The sequence below is a fragment of the Neophocaena asiaeorientalis genome, unplaced genomic scaffold, assembly GCF_003031525.2.
Source record: "Neophocaena asiaeorientalis asiaeorientalis breed wild unplaced genomic scaffold, Neophocaena_asiaeorientalis_V1.1 scaffold297, whole genome shotgun sequence".
Classification (NCBI taxonomy): Eukaryota; Metazoa; Chordata; class Mammalia; order Artiodactyla; family Phocoenidae; genus Neophocaena; species Neophocaena asiaeorientalis.
This window is the reverse complement of record NW_020175435.1, coordinates 2,878,527-2,894,711: the sequence shown is the minus strand read 5'-3', so window position 1 is coordinate 2,894,711 and position 16,185 is coordinate 2,878,527. Positions and strand designations below refer to the sequence as shown.

Sequence of the window (16,185 nt, the reverse complement as noted above, 5' to 3'; positions counted from 1 at the left end):
TTTTTTTTTTTTTTTTTTTTTTTTTTTTTTTTTTTTTTTTTGGTTTCTCCCCATCCTATTCCTCCCCCACTTTTTTTGTTTTGTTTTGTTTTGGTATTCACTCAGACTGTAAGATCTTGGCCAAAAAAGAATTCATGAGATAAAAAAAAAAGTTACAAAAGTTTTGCTTCTTCTGTGATTACAGAAAATGTGCACTTTGGGTATTGAATTTAGTTTTATTCTTAATATCTAAATATTCTAATAGGTTGCCTATCCATCCCTAAGGCTTTTTCAAGATAACTGTAAATGTCTTCTATGGAAATTATGTTATGCAGTTAAGTGAAAAAGCAAGAGACTACACTGAACTTTGAGTATAATTAGAACTGTGAAAAAATATCACAGCAAAAGACTGAAAGGAAGCACTCTTTAAGTAACGTTGCCTTTGGGTAGAGAGATTATGGAGGTTTCATTTAAAATTTCTTTTTTATTAATTTTTCTATAATAAATATACTACTTTTTTAATTGGAAAAACTAAAATGTCACTTAAATTTAATGCAGTAACACATACAATGCAATTGTGTCTTTGCAAAGTCATTACATTTCATACTGACCTCAGTTACCCAGAATTTTACTTATTGTAAACACTGTCAAACACTCTTGTAGAATTTGTTTTCATGGCCAGAACAAAAATCAGTTCTTAGAGCCTCATGAGTTTGTACAGAGCATGTACAATTCCAATCTGACTTTAAAACTGAAGTTGAGGACAGTTGGGGTAGACGGAAGTAACTCATGGTACATCCAGATTTCTGTAATAATAAAATCCTATTATAAGAGAATTTCATTATCAAATATTTGGGCTCATCTTATTTTGCTGAATGTGGAATTTTATCCTGGAGGCATTTTGACACAGTGTTCCCTTCCTCTCAACCTCCCAACATTTTTGTTATTTTTTTTCTGTTTATGTCAGCTGTGCTGGAAGTTTCCATACATTCAACATATGGCTTCCTTTATGTAGAAAGTTTCTCTGTAACCTATAGACATTAGCTAATAATTATTTCCCATACTTCCTGTTACTAAAGCAAATATCACAGTCAGCAGTTACCTAGGGTCTATTTTGCTTTCACGAAAATCTTATAATACACTTCAACAACAATCCAAATCATCCCACCTTCCAAATGGTTATTCAACAAGCAGGGGTTATAGTCCCCTTGTTAGACTGTCTTAGGGGTGGGTCTGGCTTCCATGGACTTTGCACATTCTTCTGATTTGTAAGTCAAACCTGAGTTAGAAAGATGGACTGCCACCTCCTCCAGGCTCTGTTTAGTGTCACAGGGGTACAGTTCATCAGACAAACACCTCATAAGCATCAGTTCTGGCTGCTTTCCAGGGAAAACCATGTCATGCCATTGAATAACACTTAGGACCCAATCTTTCATTCTTCTCCTCCATAGCTAAATAAATTGGGTAAAGGTCTTGCCCTGTCTCAAGATAACAAGAAGTTTAAAGGACTTACTTGTGTTTCATGTGGCAGACACAAAGCTTTAGAGAAGTGAACAAAAACAAGATGGCGGCTTTCCTGAAGTTCAAAGGCAACTCTGATAGCAAATGATTACTGACAATCCTTATTTCCCTGATGGGAGCAAATAATACTGCTAAGTAAAAGGAAAGGGATTCAGAGTGAGGGCAGAAAGAAAATGAACCTAGACTTTTCTAATGCTACTTTACTCAAAACCTGATGATCATTTAGAGCAGGACTCTTTTTTCTGAAAAGTTTTTCTGTAAAAGACCAGATAGTAAATAGTTTTGTACTTTGTTCAGAAGCTACTGATCTTTGCTGTTAATAGTGTGAAACAGCCAATGAAATATTTAAACAAATGAGTGTTGACTATATGTCAATACAACTTTATTATGAACATGAAAATATGAATTTCATATAATGTCCAGGTCTCCCAAAATATCATTCTTCTTTAGATTGTTTTCAACCATTTACAAATGTGAAACTATTCTTGTCTTATGGGTAATACAAAAGCAGCCGTGGGCCTGGATTTGGCCCTTGGGCCATAGTTTGCCACAGAACCCCCTGTTCTAGAGTTCAGAAGTTCTAGTTCAAGTATGTGAATCATCTTACAGAAAGACAGACCCTTCCTAGCTGCTCTCAGACAGCTTGTTGTTTACCATTTAACTATCATCTCCTGCGAATAAGGTGCTTTTCTTTAACTTGAGTCTTATCTTTTGTTATTTCAGAAAAGGCTCATTAAACTTTTTAAACTCATTGAATTTAGAAGAGAATCTTAATTATGTGTGACTTAGGCATGGGGTGGGGGGAAGGAGAATTTGTGTAACCAGACCAAATTAAACTGCATAAAATCATATCTTTCTATTTTCCTATGTTAGGTTTTTTTTCAGGTAAAAACCCAAAATAGTCTAAAAGTCAATATCAATTTAAATTATAGTTTATTCAGACAATGATATAAAAATGATTCTTAAATAATTTTGAAAACTCGTTGGTGACAAAGGAAACTATTCTCTTTCTGATGTAAGTGACAATAAATCAGAGTACAAAACTCTACATTTGTGCCTGTTAGCATTCATAACAGAAAGATATAAATTAAAATATTAAAAATATTTATGAGGAGGTTAACTACTTTTTTCCACTTTTTTTCTACTTTCTAAATATTTCGCATTGTGTCTACTGCTTTTATAATTAGAAAAACAATGTTATAAGGATGCTCTTTGCTCCCAACTTTTAAAAGTATTTTCTACAGACTGATTTATGCTTCTGCAGCAATGCTGCATGAGGAATCATGAAATATTCTGTATGATTCATTGACCACTGGACGGCTTCGTGATAGCACTGAAGATAACCTGCAGTGAGCTCATAAAAATAATTACCTGAAAGTTGTACAAATTCAGCATTTTTATGACATGCAAAATAAAAAAAGCAAAGAAGAAACAGGCAATAATACAAGTAAGGGATAGGGACAACTATATGTAAAAAGAAATAATAGATGTTACTAAATTCTGTAAAATTTTGGCAGATCAATAGAATTGAATGAGAGAGAGCCAAAAAACCTTCCCTCCCTTGCTATTCAAAAGAGGAACAAAGCACTAATTACTCTCTGGCATCAAAATCTTATGTTTATGACCACAGGTTTCTTAAAAGCTTGCCTTCCTCTTCATTTGCAAGTTTCTTAAAAAATTAACTGAGGCCAAACAATTCAACTTTCATTCATGGGGACAATGTAATAAAAGGGATTCTTCCTATGCACCGCTTAGTGCATTTTTATTTCAATTTTTGAAGAAAAAAATCAGTCTCAACTGACAGCACAACACATGATTCTTACCTATATATTTATTCCTATTTACATTCTACACAACAGCAGGAAGAGGTAAATATAGTTTGTTTTCTCCTGAATATAAAAAATAAGACTTTGAAAGAAAAGAAGAATGTTATATTAAAGATATATTATTAAGTGATGGTTTTAAGTTATCAAATATAAAAATAGCTTTATTTATGTTGTTCACTGCTTGGAAGACAAGTAAGTGTATGAGAATAAAAGAACTCGTAACTTCTTAGAAGTAAAATACGGGCATTTCAGGCATTTGGACGTAAAGCTTGGGAATTAATCATTAGATTTGGCATGTCAATAATTTTAGACAGAAAAGTACTAATAGAAACACACCTTAGACAGATATTATTGTGTGCCTCTGTTCTTCTCTCTCTTTTTTCTGCTTCCTTACCATAGAAACCAAGCTCCCAAGTAATCTACTTGACTGATGGACTTGTAAGAGAAGAAATTATAGCTGTAGGACCCAAGTACTTCACTTTACCTTATCAAATGCTCTCACCAATTTATGTTCTTAGCACTTTTCCACAGTCTGACAAGAATCAGGACTATTCCTGGGCTTTTTGAGGCCTCTTGTCTCTCTGGATGGTGACATCCTATCTTGACAACTCAGATACAGCCACCAGGTACCACCCACGGGCCACTGATAGCTTTTCAGCCTGTTCCAGGTGAGACAAGAAGAAACATGACTGCAGACTGCAGTTTTTACTATTCTATTACATATTATGACTCATAAGTTTACTTTAGCATTCAAAACTCAACTTGATAAGATTCAGCTCTGCATCATAAGCTGCTGATTGAAAGTTTATAATAAATGAGAGCCTTAGATGCAATGAGTGGGTTGCTTCTTCTATTTGGGTGGTGAGACCTGCCATGTACTCACTAAGTGCATGAATCTGTGTATAAGTGCTAAGTGAGTTGTCCAGAAAACATAATTAGAAATTGACATCATGCTGCCCAGGGAGAGTCACGAAAGACTTTGAACTAGAATGGGAGTTGGAACTTGAAAAATCAGTAAGTTTGGAGAGGTGCAGAGAGAAGGAGAGGCAGAAGGAAGTAATGACCTGTGTTAGTGACTAATGCATTGTATTCCAGGGCCTGTGTTGGTTGCTCTGCATATGCAACCCTATTTAATTCTCACCAATTCCTGAAGCTGAAACTCAGAGAAAGTAGAGTTTTCTGAAGATTACACAGCTGAGAAATATGGGAAAATGGATTCAGACTCAGATCTGCCTCGTTCTGAAGCTTACTTTCTTTTCAATGCACTGAACTGTATCAAGGATGTTTTCTGGAAGGCAGACTGATGGGTGCAAGAGTGAAGAGGTATGAATAAACACTAGCTACAGGACGACAGAGATTCCTTCCTGGAAACCGTGGTTGGGATGAAGCAATAAATACCAAAAAAATATTTTAAAAAATTTTTTTCTAGGAGGAATTGCAAGATGAAATTCCATGTGCTTGACAAGCATTTATCAAACCTGAATTTATTTCCTGATTGCAAAAGAATTCCATGTTACTGCTAGAATTAGGAAACTGTATAGGAATCACCAGTTACACAGTCAGACAGAGCTAACTACTGTTAATGTTTTTCTAATCTCTTTATCTTTTTCTTCAAATATATACATATATATAGTGTTTATCTAATTAAAATTATGCTTTTCATATGTTTGTAATCTGATGTCTGAGTTAATAACATATCACAACATTTTATCTCATGTTCTCTTTGTAAACATATTTTGAATAAATATAGAATATTCCATATGTATAGATTATCTTAATTTATTAAACTCTTATCATTGAACATTGAATTTTTTCTAGTTCTTTAGTTTTTTAATTAGTTTTTCTAGTTTAAAAAATTATAAACGATGTCTAATTTTGCACGTAAATCATTTTGTTCATTTCTGATTTTTCCTTAGAAAAACAATTTTTAAACAAAATATTCAGCTTGTTTTATTTCCTATGATATCAAAAAAATGAAATTAAATTTCAATCTTGTACCATCCTAGCAACTGAAGCCCAGGGCAGACCCTTTAGGGAATAAACCAATATCCTAGCATAAGCTTGACCCAGTCATCTTCATCATCATCATCATCAACATCAACATCATTCTCATCACCACCATCTTCACTTGAGGGAGTTAATCCTCCTCTACATCACAAAGAGAGAGAGAGAGAGAGAAGGAGAGAGAGAGATATAGAAACTGAAGAAGAGATGGAGGAAGAGGGCAAGAAAAAAAAAAAAAAACTGATTTCCCTTTCTCAGGAACAGATGCATTTATTCCAGGTAGGCAAATTTTTTTAAAGAGCAAACTCCATGGTGGTTTTGGGGGTGGTAGGAAGCACCCATTTTAGAGTTTGCCAAAGTGACTATTGACTTTCTAATATCGAGTAACCCTCAGAGGTGGTGCATCTATGTCACTCTGCTGATGTATCTCCTTATTTGAGAACATCACACAGTGAAGGAAACCACCTGGGTTCGAATCCCAGCTACTCAGTTTAACAGCACTGTGACTTTGGATAAGTCATTGAATTTCTCTGAACCTCAGTTTCCACAAGAGTCAAAGGAGATAATGATGCTAACTGGTAATATTTGGATCATGACGATTAAATCAAATCATGTATCATCAGGCAATCACACACAAGGAGCTCCTTTCTTCCATGTTTTCCTTTTCATAGATGGCAGGAAGCTTCATTTTCTTCAAGATTTCTTCATTATAAAAACTAAAGTTCAATCATTCCACAAAGTTTTCTATCCCCGGGCACTGAGGATTGAAAGACTGGAACTGTAGCAGAGTAATGAGTTAAAATGTCAAAGGAAGAGAAGTGGATACAAAGTTGTGTGTGTTCCCAAATGGGGGAGGGCCAAATCTATTTGGAGAGGTGCATCAGAGGAATAACCCTTAAAGTGAGTATTATAAGATGAGTACATGCTTGCTAGGCAGAGAAAGGAAAAGGGACATTCAGGGCATGGGTTAATGCTTGGTCCATTGGTGGTGGGGTAGGAGTTGGTGTTTGGCATAAGAGTTCTTAACAGAACCTAAAAGTTATTCAAATGCCACTTCTGCTGCAGAGCTTATACAGGAAGCCCTCTCTACTGCCTTAGCACTTTAATTGCACCACATCTGTGGATTTCTTTGACATTTACTACTTCCTGCTTTGCATTAGAGATATCTGTGTACTTATTTTACTTTCATTACACACTAGACAAACCAGAGACTGCTTTAGCCTGGTATTCTCCACAGTGCCCTCAACTTAAAACTATATATATGTATGTTTTCTTTTTTTGTTGTTTTTTGAAGAATGAAAGTCAGTGTATTTCACATTCACTCTCTCTATCATGGTGGGGTTCTTGGTCATTTTATCTATGGGCTTTACCTGGGTGAAAAGAGGCTTGTCTTTTTTCTTATACAGCTTGATGTATAGTAAGCATTGATAGATGTGCTACAACTTCCCCATCACCCAGGAAACTTGGCTGAACTGGTTTTGCTCCTGCTATTAAAGCAATGGATTTCTTCTAATACCATTGATTCTTCTAGAATAGAAAAAAAAGAGTTATCTCCTCTTTACTACTCACCCAACTTAGAGGTCCTCAGGCAGAGGCTGGGGCCCAAAAAGAAACCCCCATAAGATGTGATTTGCTAAGTTCCCAGCAGAGATGGAAAGTGGCTGGGATCTTGAGTGGTTATGGGGCCAATTTAGGGACATTTTGTTTCTCAGTCTTTTGGCTTTAGACCCCCTTCAGTAAACTAATGACTTATGGTTGTGGCTCCAAGTCAAACCTGCTAAGAAGATTATTAATATTCACCTCATTATTTTGATTATGGGTAGTGATACAAATAATAGTATATTACAATAATATCATTCATAATGGCTTACACTTATTGAGTATTAACCATGGCCAGGCACTTTCTAAACACTTTGTCAATAATAACTAAATTCATATCCAAAGCGTTTCAATGACTTGGTTACTGTTAGCATCCTCATTAAATAGATGATGAAACTGAAACATAGAGAACTCAATGCCCATGGATCACACCTGATTAGTGGTGACCCTGGACACTAATTGAGAGCAGTTTGCTATCTAGCCTGGGCTTTTATCTTCTATGCCACCTCATTAATCCACTTGATTGAGGAAATATTATTTTTTTTTCCATTTTACAGAGAAGGTGTAGAGACTTTAAGTGACTTGCCTAAGTCTATGCATTGGAAAAAGGTAGAGCCAGGATTTGGAGCCCATCCATCCAGCTCTAAAGTCTGAGTCTGGGACTCTATGGTTCTCACTCTTGGTCAAGGTTAATAACACTTTTGGTTATAACTACATGGTATCTTCTCCAACCTATAGGCTCTATCAGGTGATGGCTTCCTAAGAGGAAGGAGAGGTGAACAAGTTGTCTTCCTGACATTAGTCTAGTTGTCACTGAGGTCAACTGAAAGAGGATGGAATGACTCTGCAAGTGAATTAATTTCAGGATATTTGAGCTATTAGGAATGTTTCCTATAGGATCTGCTGAAGATGACTTACCCTGCTATGCTGTGCAGTGAAAACTACAGTCACTTTACTATATTTTGTTATGGTCCAGTCTTGAGGCTGTGATTTAGGACAAAAGAAGTCAAGCATCCAGGTCAAAGAGTGAGAAAAAGATAACTCAAAGGATAAGATACAGGACACAGTACACCAAAATCATGTTCATCTTTTGAAATACTAAATGAATACAAGCCAAAGACTAGGGAAGCCACAGATGCCTTCATTTCAGGAATCCAGGCTGGTCTAGGTGCCTGAGCCCACGAGCAAAAGTAAGTAGAGCCCTCTACACAGAAATGGAAATGAAGGCTGCTGTGGATTGTGAGCTCAGGGTGGAATTCAGTAGGAAATAGATGGAAAATAAAAGTGGTTGATTGATTGCTACCAGTATAACCAATTGTTCTGGAATATTAAATGGACAGCCCCCTGTTCTTTCATTATAGGTGTTGTGTTTATACCCACCAAATTTGTGGAGTCTTGAAAATGAAATGATGAATCACCATAGGAAACTTCTGCTAATTAACCTGAAGTATCTATTTTATATGTTTATTCCTTCAATAATATAAGATGAAATCACTATGTTGTCTTTTCATTCCCTGAGATACCAAAAGCGACAGTGGGATGAATAAGGTAAGGTATTTCTTATCTATTCTGAGGGTGAAATCAGTGTTATGTGTTTATTTATAAATGATTCTTACAATTGTCTCTCTTAAATGAAACCTTACGATTGGAAGTGGCTGCCAGAAATGGCAGTGAATGCTCCCAAATAAATAAGGTTCTAGGGAAGCAAGGAACTTTCTTCCTACATATGTAATTAAATTTGACAAAGCAGTCATGGTTTGCTTTGGAATCATCAACAGCTACTTATATGACAGATAACCCCTTAACAATCTCTTTAGGTGTTCCTGTTGCTTATGTTAAATTATTAATCAGGTCAGAAGGTGATTATTTTGGTCAGATAGACAGAGAGTACAATGAACACCTTAGCAGTAAAACTGGTTTATCAAATAACCTTAAATTGAGTAAGAAACAAAATGGGTCCTTTTTGTTGTTGTTTTACTTTGTTTTCTAATCCTGATCTTCAACCATGCTATGCCAAAACCTCCCTTTTCCATTCTTTAAAAATAACTTGGCAGGCCTCTATAACTTTCCTTCTCAGATATTAAAACTCCATTTAGCCTATTTTAAAACTAAAATCTCATATTGGATTCAAATTTCTTCTCCTCTTTCCCCCAGCTGACCCCATGACAGACTTGATCATGGCTGCTTGGATTGGAAAACGGAGGCAAGTGTTTTCCTTGACACTCTCATCATTCTCCCTCTTCTTAGTCAAGCTCTTCTGGCCTTCCTGATCTGACCTGATCAAGAAGAACTAAATGCATATTTGACTTCCCCTGTCCTTCATTGACTTTCTGGTATTAAATGTAGGATATTGGAGAAGAAGTTAAAGGAGGAAGGATTTATCTAAATTGGTAGAAAAGTCAGATTGGCGCATGGTCCTTGGTTTCAGCGATTCTCTTTGCAGCTAGTAACCACCACTCATGATGTACTCTTTCTCCCTGAGGTGTGTAGTTTAACCTCAGAACATCTTTCTGAAGACCCTACCTGTTCCCTTGATGTCCCCAGAAGTTCTTAGCCTGCTTCTCCATTGGCCAATTAGCCTCCTAGGCAGCCCTAAGTCTCCAGACCCCTCTTTAGTTTCGGTGCTTGCTCACTTGGAGATGGAACCACTGAGTCTTCTTTTCACCCTCTGGGGGCAGGAAGGCCACTTAGGGTGGGAGCAGTGGCTCTGTCTTCTTCCCAGGCACACTGCATCACAGTCCCAGCAAGCCCCACTCTCTTAGCCATCTTTAATCTCCTTCCTAGTAGACTTCCTCCCTTTGAAGATCACTTTTGACCAACTTTGAGTCCAGTCTCATGGGCATTTTGCCCTAAAACACAAGTAAGCACTTGTTTAGGTCACACAGAATCTCCTTCACTGTATTCTTCCACTTGGTCATGGCAGCATTAGGATATGCTACGGTTTCTTGGTTCCAGCAAACACTCAGCTAAAGCATAATAAGTCAGTTCCCTTTCCCACAGGCACCTCCAGATTCTACAAGCTATCCCCTTGAATCTCCCATCCTACAACCAGTTATTTTAGGAATGGGAAGAAAATAGCCTCTCCCTATGAGCCTGCACTCTTCACAGAGCTGAGAGATTTTCTGCTCCATGATTTCCTCCATCAGTAGACTGGGAATGAGGTGTGAGGTTGAGTTGAATGAGGTATGGTTGATGGTAGCAGATTCCACTCACATCACCTGGGGGAAATGTCTGGCCCCAACTGTAGTTGGCTCACTGGTGACTTGAGAGTGTGGGGTACCCATGAGTCTCATTTTCAGTTGTATGCCATGCTTATTGATTTCAGGAAAATATAAAAAATTAAGTTTTATGGAGTTAGATTAGTCATAAAGTAAAGACAAGTCTACACTGACCGATATGTATATGAAAGCCAGGAAGGATTTATTTGCAAGGGTAAAATGGATGCCATGTCACTTCCACTTTTCCTGTCCACTACTTCCTCTACTACCTGAAAATCCAATGCCTTTATGCCTCTAGGATCTCCAAAATCAGAATGCTAGTCCTAGAAAGGAGTTGCCAAGATCCTCCACCCATTAACAGTGACAGTGTAACACTTGTCCTCCTCTTCATCTGAGTTCTTTTCAGAAGCAGTCATGCTTTTGACCACAATGTCCACTTGTGATCACTGATTTGTCCTTGTTTCTAATATTTTGAAGACAAAGGCATGAAAAGAAGCACTGTGGTAACCAGGGTGGATTTTGTTTTTGAGAGTCAAGTGGGTACCATGTCACTGCTACTCCTTCTGTCCACAGCATCCTCTGGCTCCTGAAGAGGCAATAAACTTCCTCCCTCTTCCCCTCCAGTGTCCATTAGATATGTCCACACTGCTTCTTAACAAGCACAATTCCGCTCCTTGCTTCTTACTGGAAATAGGCTCAGTGCTGATGGGATCTGATCTCTTGGTGGGTGGAGGGGAATGAGGGGTCAAAGCTGCATCTGACCCTTTGTTCCACAGCCTTACTTCATAGCTGAGCTGTCAGATTCTGATTTAAACTTCTTTTTTCCTAGGCCCTAGATCAGTTCCTTACCTTGGAGCATGTCCCCTTTGCTGATCTCATACATTTTTATTTTATTTGATACTTGATGTTATGCTTGGATTATAAAACTTCCATTCAGTAAAGGTTCTGTAACAGATTGTTCTTTTGTACAATTGCCAACTCTCCCAGACTAAAAACACATTGGGGGAAAAAGCCAGATAAAAAATTAAATGGAGTCCAAATTAGGGGCCAGCTAATAAAATCAGATTTTCTTGACACTTTTAGTCAATGCAAAAATAATTGTGGGAATATGAAAGGTATTTTATAGTCAATTATTCTTGTCTTAGCAAGTATCTATAATCATAGCCCCCTCAGAGTAGGTAATAACCCTCCACTGAGAAAAATGAGACTTCCCTACATATCCATAAGAATTGTAAAACATTATCACATGCATGCATAAAATATATTAATATTGAAATGTGCTGGCTTTAAGGTCAGGTAAGCAGACATCTTTTTTTCTATGCTGAAAAAAATATATATATACTATCTGACTTTACTGGACTGCTGACATCCAATTGATCTGCATTATTCTTAGCTGGCAAGAGCCTATATACCTAAATGCCTCAGATAATAGGTATTACAGTATTAGGTAAAAAGCCTCCATGCAGTCTATAGCAATATCAAAAAGGTAGAAAGTGTAAAATAAGGGAGATTAAGATGACACCAGAAAGCTTTGAATGAGGTGTCATTTTGCATTTAGAGAGACAACCAGGAAAGTTAAGACAGAAGAAAAAAATGCCCCTTTCTCACCAGCTGCCCTTAAAGGTTTACAAATGATCTGTTAACAGAAATGAGTTTCTCTTAGGCTTCAGACACCATTTATTATGCTGCAAGAGAGACAAAAAAGAAGATGGAAAAGACTGGAAAATTATGCTTATTTGAAGGCAAAATGCTTCCCATCAGCAACATGATGAAAATGCACCAAAGGTGTCAGCCAGATGTTGACATGTTAATATTTTTCATGATGCCTTTCACTGAAAATGAGTACAAAGAACTTTCGGGGTGTTCTTTAGAATATGGATGGAAATACACTGCTAGGCTAGAAACCTTGCCTGGGAAATTGCAATGGTATTTGATGACGAAGAGGAAGAGAAAGTGTGTCCTAAATGGGGGGCTGGAACCTCGATTCCCTGGCTGCATCCCGGATGGTTACAAATGGGCTCATCTGATCTCTCCTAGTCAATTTCATTCTGGAAAGTAGCCAGTGGGCCTAGTTCACGACCCAGTGATGTCATTATAATTCATTCTCCCTCACCACAAAGACTTCGGAACTTTCCAATTTACAATGGGTCTTTTTAATAAAGAAGAGTGTCATGCATAGAATCTTTAAGTGTTTCTAATAATTTATCTTTTTTTTTTCTGTTTTAGCCTCAAAAGGGCCTATGGTATTTCTATGAAGACTGAACTCTCAAAACCATTCAAAGAATTTATATCTTTGTTAAACTACATGGTAGGTTTTATAAGCTGAACGAAGGTAATTGAAGCTTTTTACAAGACAGCATCTTGTCCAAATAAACAAACAGACAAAAACTAACTTTATATCTTAGGCATAAACCAGGACATGTAAAACGTAATAAGACTTAACTGATGTTGCATCTTGAACACTGATATACAAACACTAAATAGGATAAAAGCCATTTTTAGCACTGTTCTCTGTGTTTTGAGCCTGGCTTTCCAAGCCAAGGGAGGGGCTGGAGACTGATAGAGACACATGTAAGCCATTTAAGAGCAGGGGCTATGGCATCATCCGTGTGTTCTCTCAACACCCCTCCTGAGCCATAAGGAAATATTCACTGATGAAGATCACACATAAATCAAACTCAGCATTGGGGAGTTCAGAGCCCCTTCCAGTCCTTCACCTCTTTGAACTTGGTTAACCCTCCTTGCTAAAATAAACCTGGCTGAGATGACTTCACGTATCCTCAGCATGGTTCTTTAAAACCTTGGGTAGTACAAGCCGAGTGGATGATCAATGTATTTGTGGCCTGTGCTGTAATTTAACTTGCTCTGTCTGACAGGAGATGTAGAATAGCTAAAAAGAGGCTTTACTTGTAATCTTCTTATCACCTTATCCTGGAGTGCTTGTGAAGAGCAAGGCCTTGCCTGAACTAACTCCCAACTGAGGGTTAATACTAAGAAAGAGAAATTGCCCTTTAGTGGGTCTGACCGAGCGCCCTGATAAAACCTTCTCAGGACAGGTCGGGAACCCTGGCCTCTCAAGGCTGTATGGACACTGGCTTTCCCAAGCTATAAAATGCTTGTTTTTCTTCTCTATGCTTCATGGAAATAACTTGCAGTAATTGTCATGTGCCAGGGATAAAAATCCATACATTTTTTTCATGCCTTTTCTAATGTTTGGATTCTAAATCAGATCTTCACTGCTGGATGATTATCAGGCAGAGACTGAGTGAGAAGAGAGAGGTGGCCTGACGACCATTGCAGGATGAGAAGGAGATGGGGACCCCCTGAGCGTTGAGATGACAATATAGAAAAGGTCAAAACTGACAGAAGTAAGGTGTGAGGGGAGGGGAGGGGGAGAAGAGAGAAAAACTGGAGAGAGACAGAGGCAGAAAGAGAAGAGGAGAGACAAAGAGGGGCAGGGAGAGAGCTCTTCAATGAGAAATAAACACAATTTGGGGGCGTTTAGAAGAAAGAAACCTTTGGATATGGCAAAATTAGGGAGGTTTGCATGCAGAGGGAGGGTTGCACAGAGAAGGGGCATCAACCTTTTCAGGAGGCAGTTTTCCTGTTTTTACAGAAAGCTGAGCCACAGCAGAAAGCCTGTCAGTGTCAGGTTCTCCAGTATCAGGTAATTCACACTCTTCCTGATGACCTTGAGGTGTATACAATTCTTTGAAGTGAGCACTTGGTGAATCTGATCAAGGGAATATTTTCTTTCCAAGGAGCAGATATTGGATGGGATGTGCTCTCAAAATTATCCTATGTTAGTGGGATGGTGGTTATAAAACACAGCAGTCACAACCCAGGGGATAAAAAGTTATCATAGCCATAGATACGAAGGGTTGGGGGACCCAGAGAATAAGTAGAAGGGGACACAGAACAAGCTTTACAGAGGAGCTACAATAATGATGTTACTAATAATAAGAATAAAAGCAACAATATTGACAAAATTCAAAGCAGCTACTGATATTTTTTCAGCCCATATCATGGGTATATGTCTCCTGTAAATGTATCTGGATATGTTTCTGTAAATATATATGTATGTATGTAAATGTGTATGGATCTGTAAATACATCTAATGCTCACAGAATCTCTCAAGGTAAGTGTTATTATTATTCTAATTTTATAGCTGAGGATATTAAAGCTTAGAAAGCTTGCAAAACATATCCAAGGAAATACGCCCACATATTTCAAGTCTGATCAGTGTATATGGGATAAAAACATGAAGCTATATCTATGGAATCCATAATATACGTGACCAGAGTGAGAAAGAAGGAAAAGGGGGAAAGCGTTAAGTGAAGGAAGACACAAGAGGAAGCTTTGTTGGAAACCAGCTCAGTGAATGGTTTATATGCTGCTCATAGAAAATTATATTGTATGTTGCAGGCAATAGTAAGGTAGAGGAATTTTAGTAAGGAAGTCATATGATTAGATTTGTATTTGTGAAAGATAACTGAAAGGTAATTGACTAGAGGAGGGGTGAGAATCCTGATAGGGTGTCAATGAAAGGTTTATGACTATCATCCAAGCAAAGCATAATATGGGCGATAACCCAGAGAAACAAACATGGTGGCTCACTGAATCCTAACACTGAGAGGTACCACTCACTCCTAGTACATTCTCCACCTCATGGCAAAGAGAGTTTAAATAATCTTCCCGTGGCAACACGATTAGTAATAACAGAGCTGGGATTCAAACCCAGGTTCTAGAACCTGTTATTATATTCATCACACTATATTTTTGAGAATGATAATAAGATTAGGGCTGGAAAGGGAAACTATGAGCCAGATTCCAAAATCTTTATGAATTAGAGGACAAGATAAAGACATCTGTAGATAAAAGAGGAGAGGATGCAGAATCAGTGCAAGAATTTTTATAAAAGCACAAGGAAATTATTGTCAAAAGAGATAATGGGGATCAAGAATAGTGACCACAGTTCTGACCCTGAAGAATCTGGGAAATAAGTATAAGTCATCCTCTTCTTTTGGGGGCTGCAGAGGGAGCAGTATTCTCAAGGACCAGTTCCTTTCTACAAATTGATTCAATTGGATTGAGGTGGATTACAGGATGTCGGGTTTTCCCTAGCTCTCTCTGTGATTTTAACATGAACTCTCAGTTGAAAACCACTGAGTAACGTCAAGGAAGGAGAAAATTTTCTGACAAGCAGAGATAGAGGAAAATTTTCTGGATAGAGTGGGAATTCTCGTAGGATAAGTGGAAGTGTTTGAAGAAGAAGGAAAAACAGCCATTGATGTTATTAATGCAATTGTATGTGTATCTTTGAACAACATCCTTCTCCATCACTTGATTTTATATATTCTGTGATAATAGTTCAGTCAGATTGCATAATTCTTTTAGTGCAAGCATCTAAAAGTATTTTTTGTTAGAAGAGGAACGGTATGTGAACACTAAAAAACTAACAATGACAATAAGATATAGGGATACATGACTGACTATTGACTTGTAAATACTTAGAAGATGTAGTTTATTAAGTAGTGCCAGGAGGGTGAGTTTTTCATTATTCATGCTGTGGGATGATGGCTTGGGTTGAATTATCTACCATGTCATGTGCCAACACCTTCCTCTATGCTTTCCTCTCTCACATATTAATTGCCCCATATAACAAAATAAGTCTCTGACCTCATTTAAACAAAGATTTATAGAAAAAAAAAAGGAAGGAAGAAAAAAAGGAAGGAAGGGAGGAAGGGAAAGAATTAGAAACAGGAATCAGGCAACCCCTTACATAGCAAGGTAAGTAGAATGAATTTTATGGCACATGTAAGGCATAGGAAGAATGACTGGAGGAGGAAGGACTGTTCATAATTATTTATTAGGCTAATGGGAAGAAATAAGAAATGAAATCAAGCAGTTTCCAGAAACCAGGCAGTATATAGACATAATCAAATGATATTGCAGTTTCATATGTAGTGGGTGCACAGGTGACAATGCTAAAGAAGTAGATGGAATTAATCAAAACCATTTTTTAAAAAGCTATTAAG

At 37.5% G+C, this 16,185-nt stretch overlaps 1 long non-coding RNA gene across 2 annotated transcripts in view; it reads left to right on the top strand.

The window, feature by feature from the left end:
* LOC112414959 (uncharacterized) overlaps positions 1–5,087 on the top strand; it is a 17,456-nt gene extending 12,369 nt beyond the window's left edge. For both annotated transcript variants that reach the window (XR_003006244.1, XR_003006243.1), the window contains one exon: positions 4,422–5,087. This is a non-coding gene — a long non-coding RNA (uncharacterized LOC112414959). The remainder of the gene's footprint in view (positions 1–4,421) is intronic.
* Positions 5,088–16,185: the final 11,098 nt, after the last annotated feature.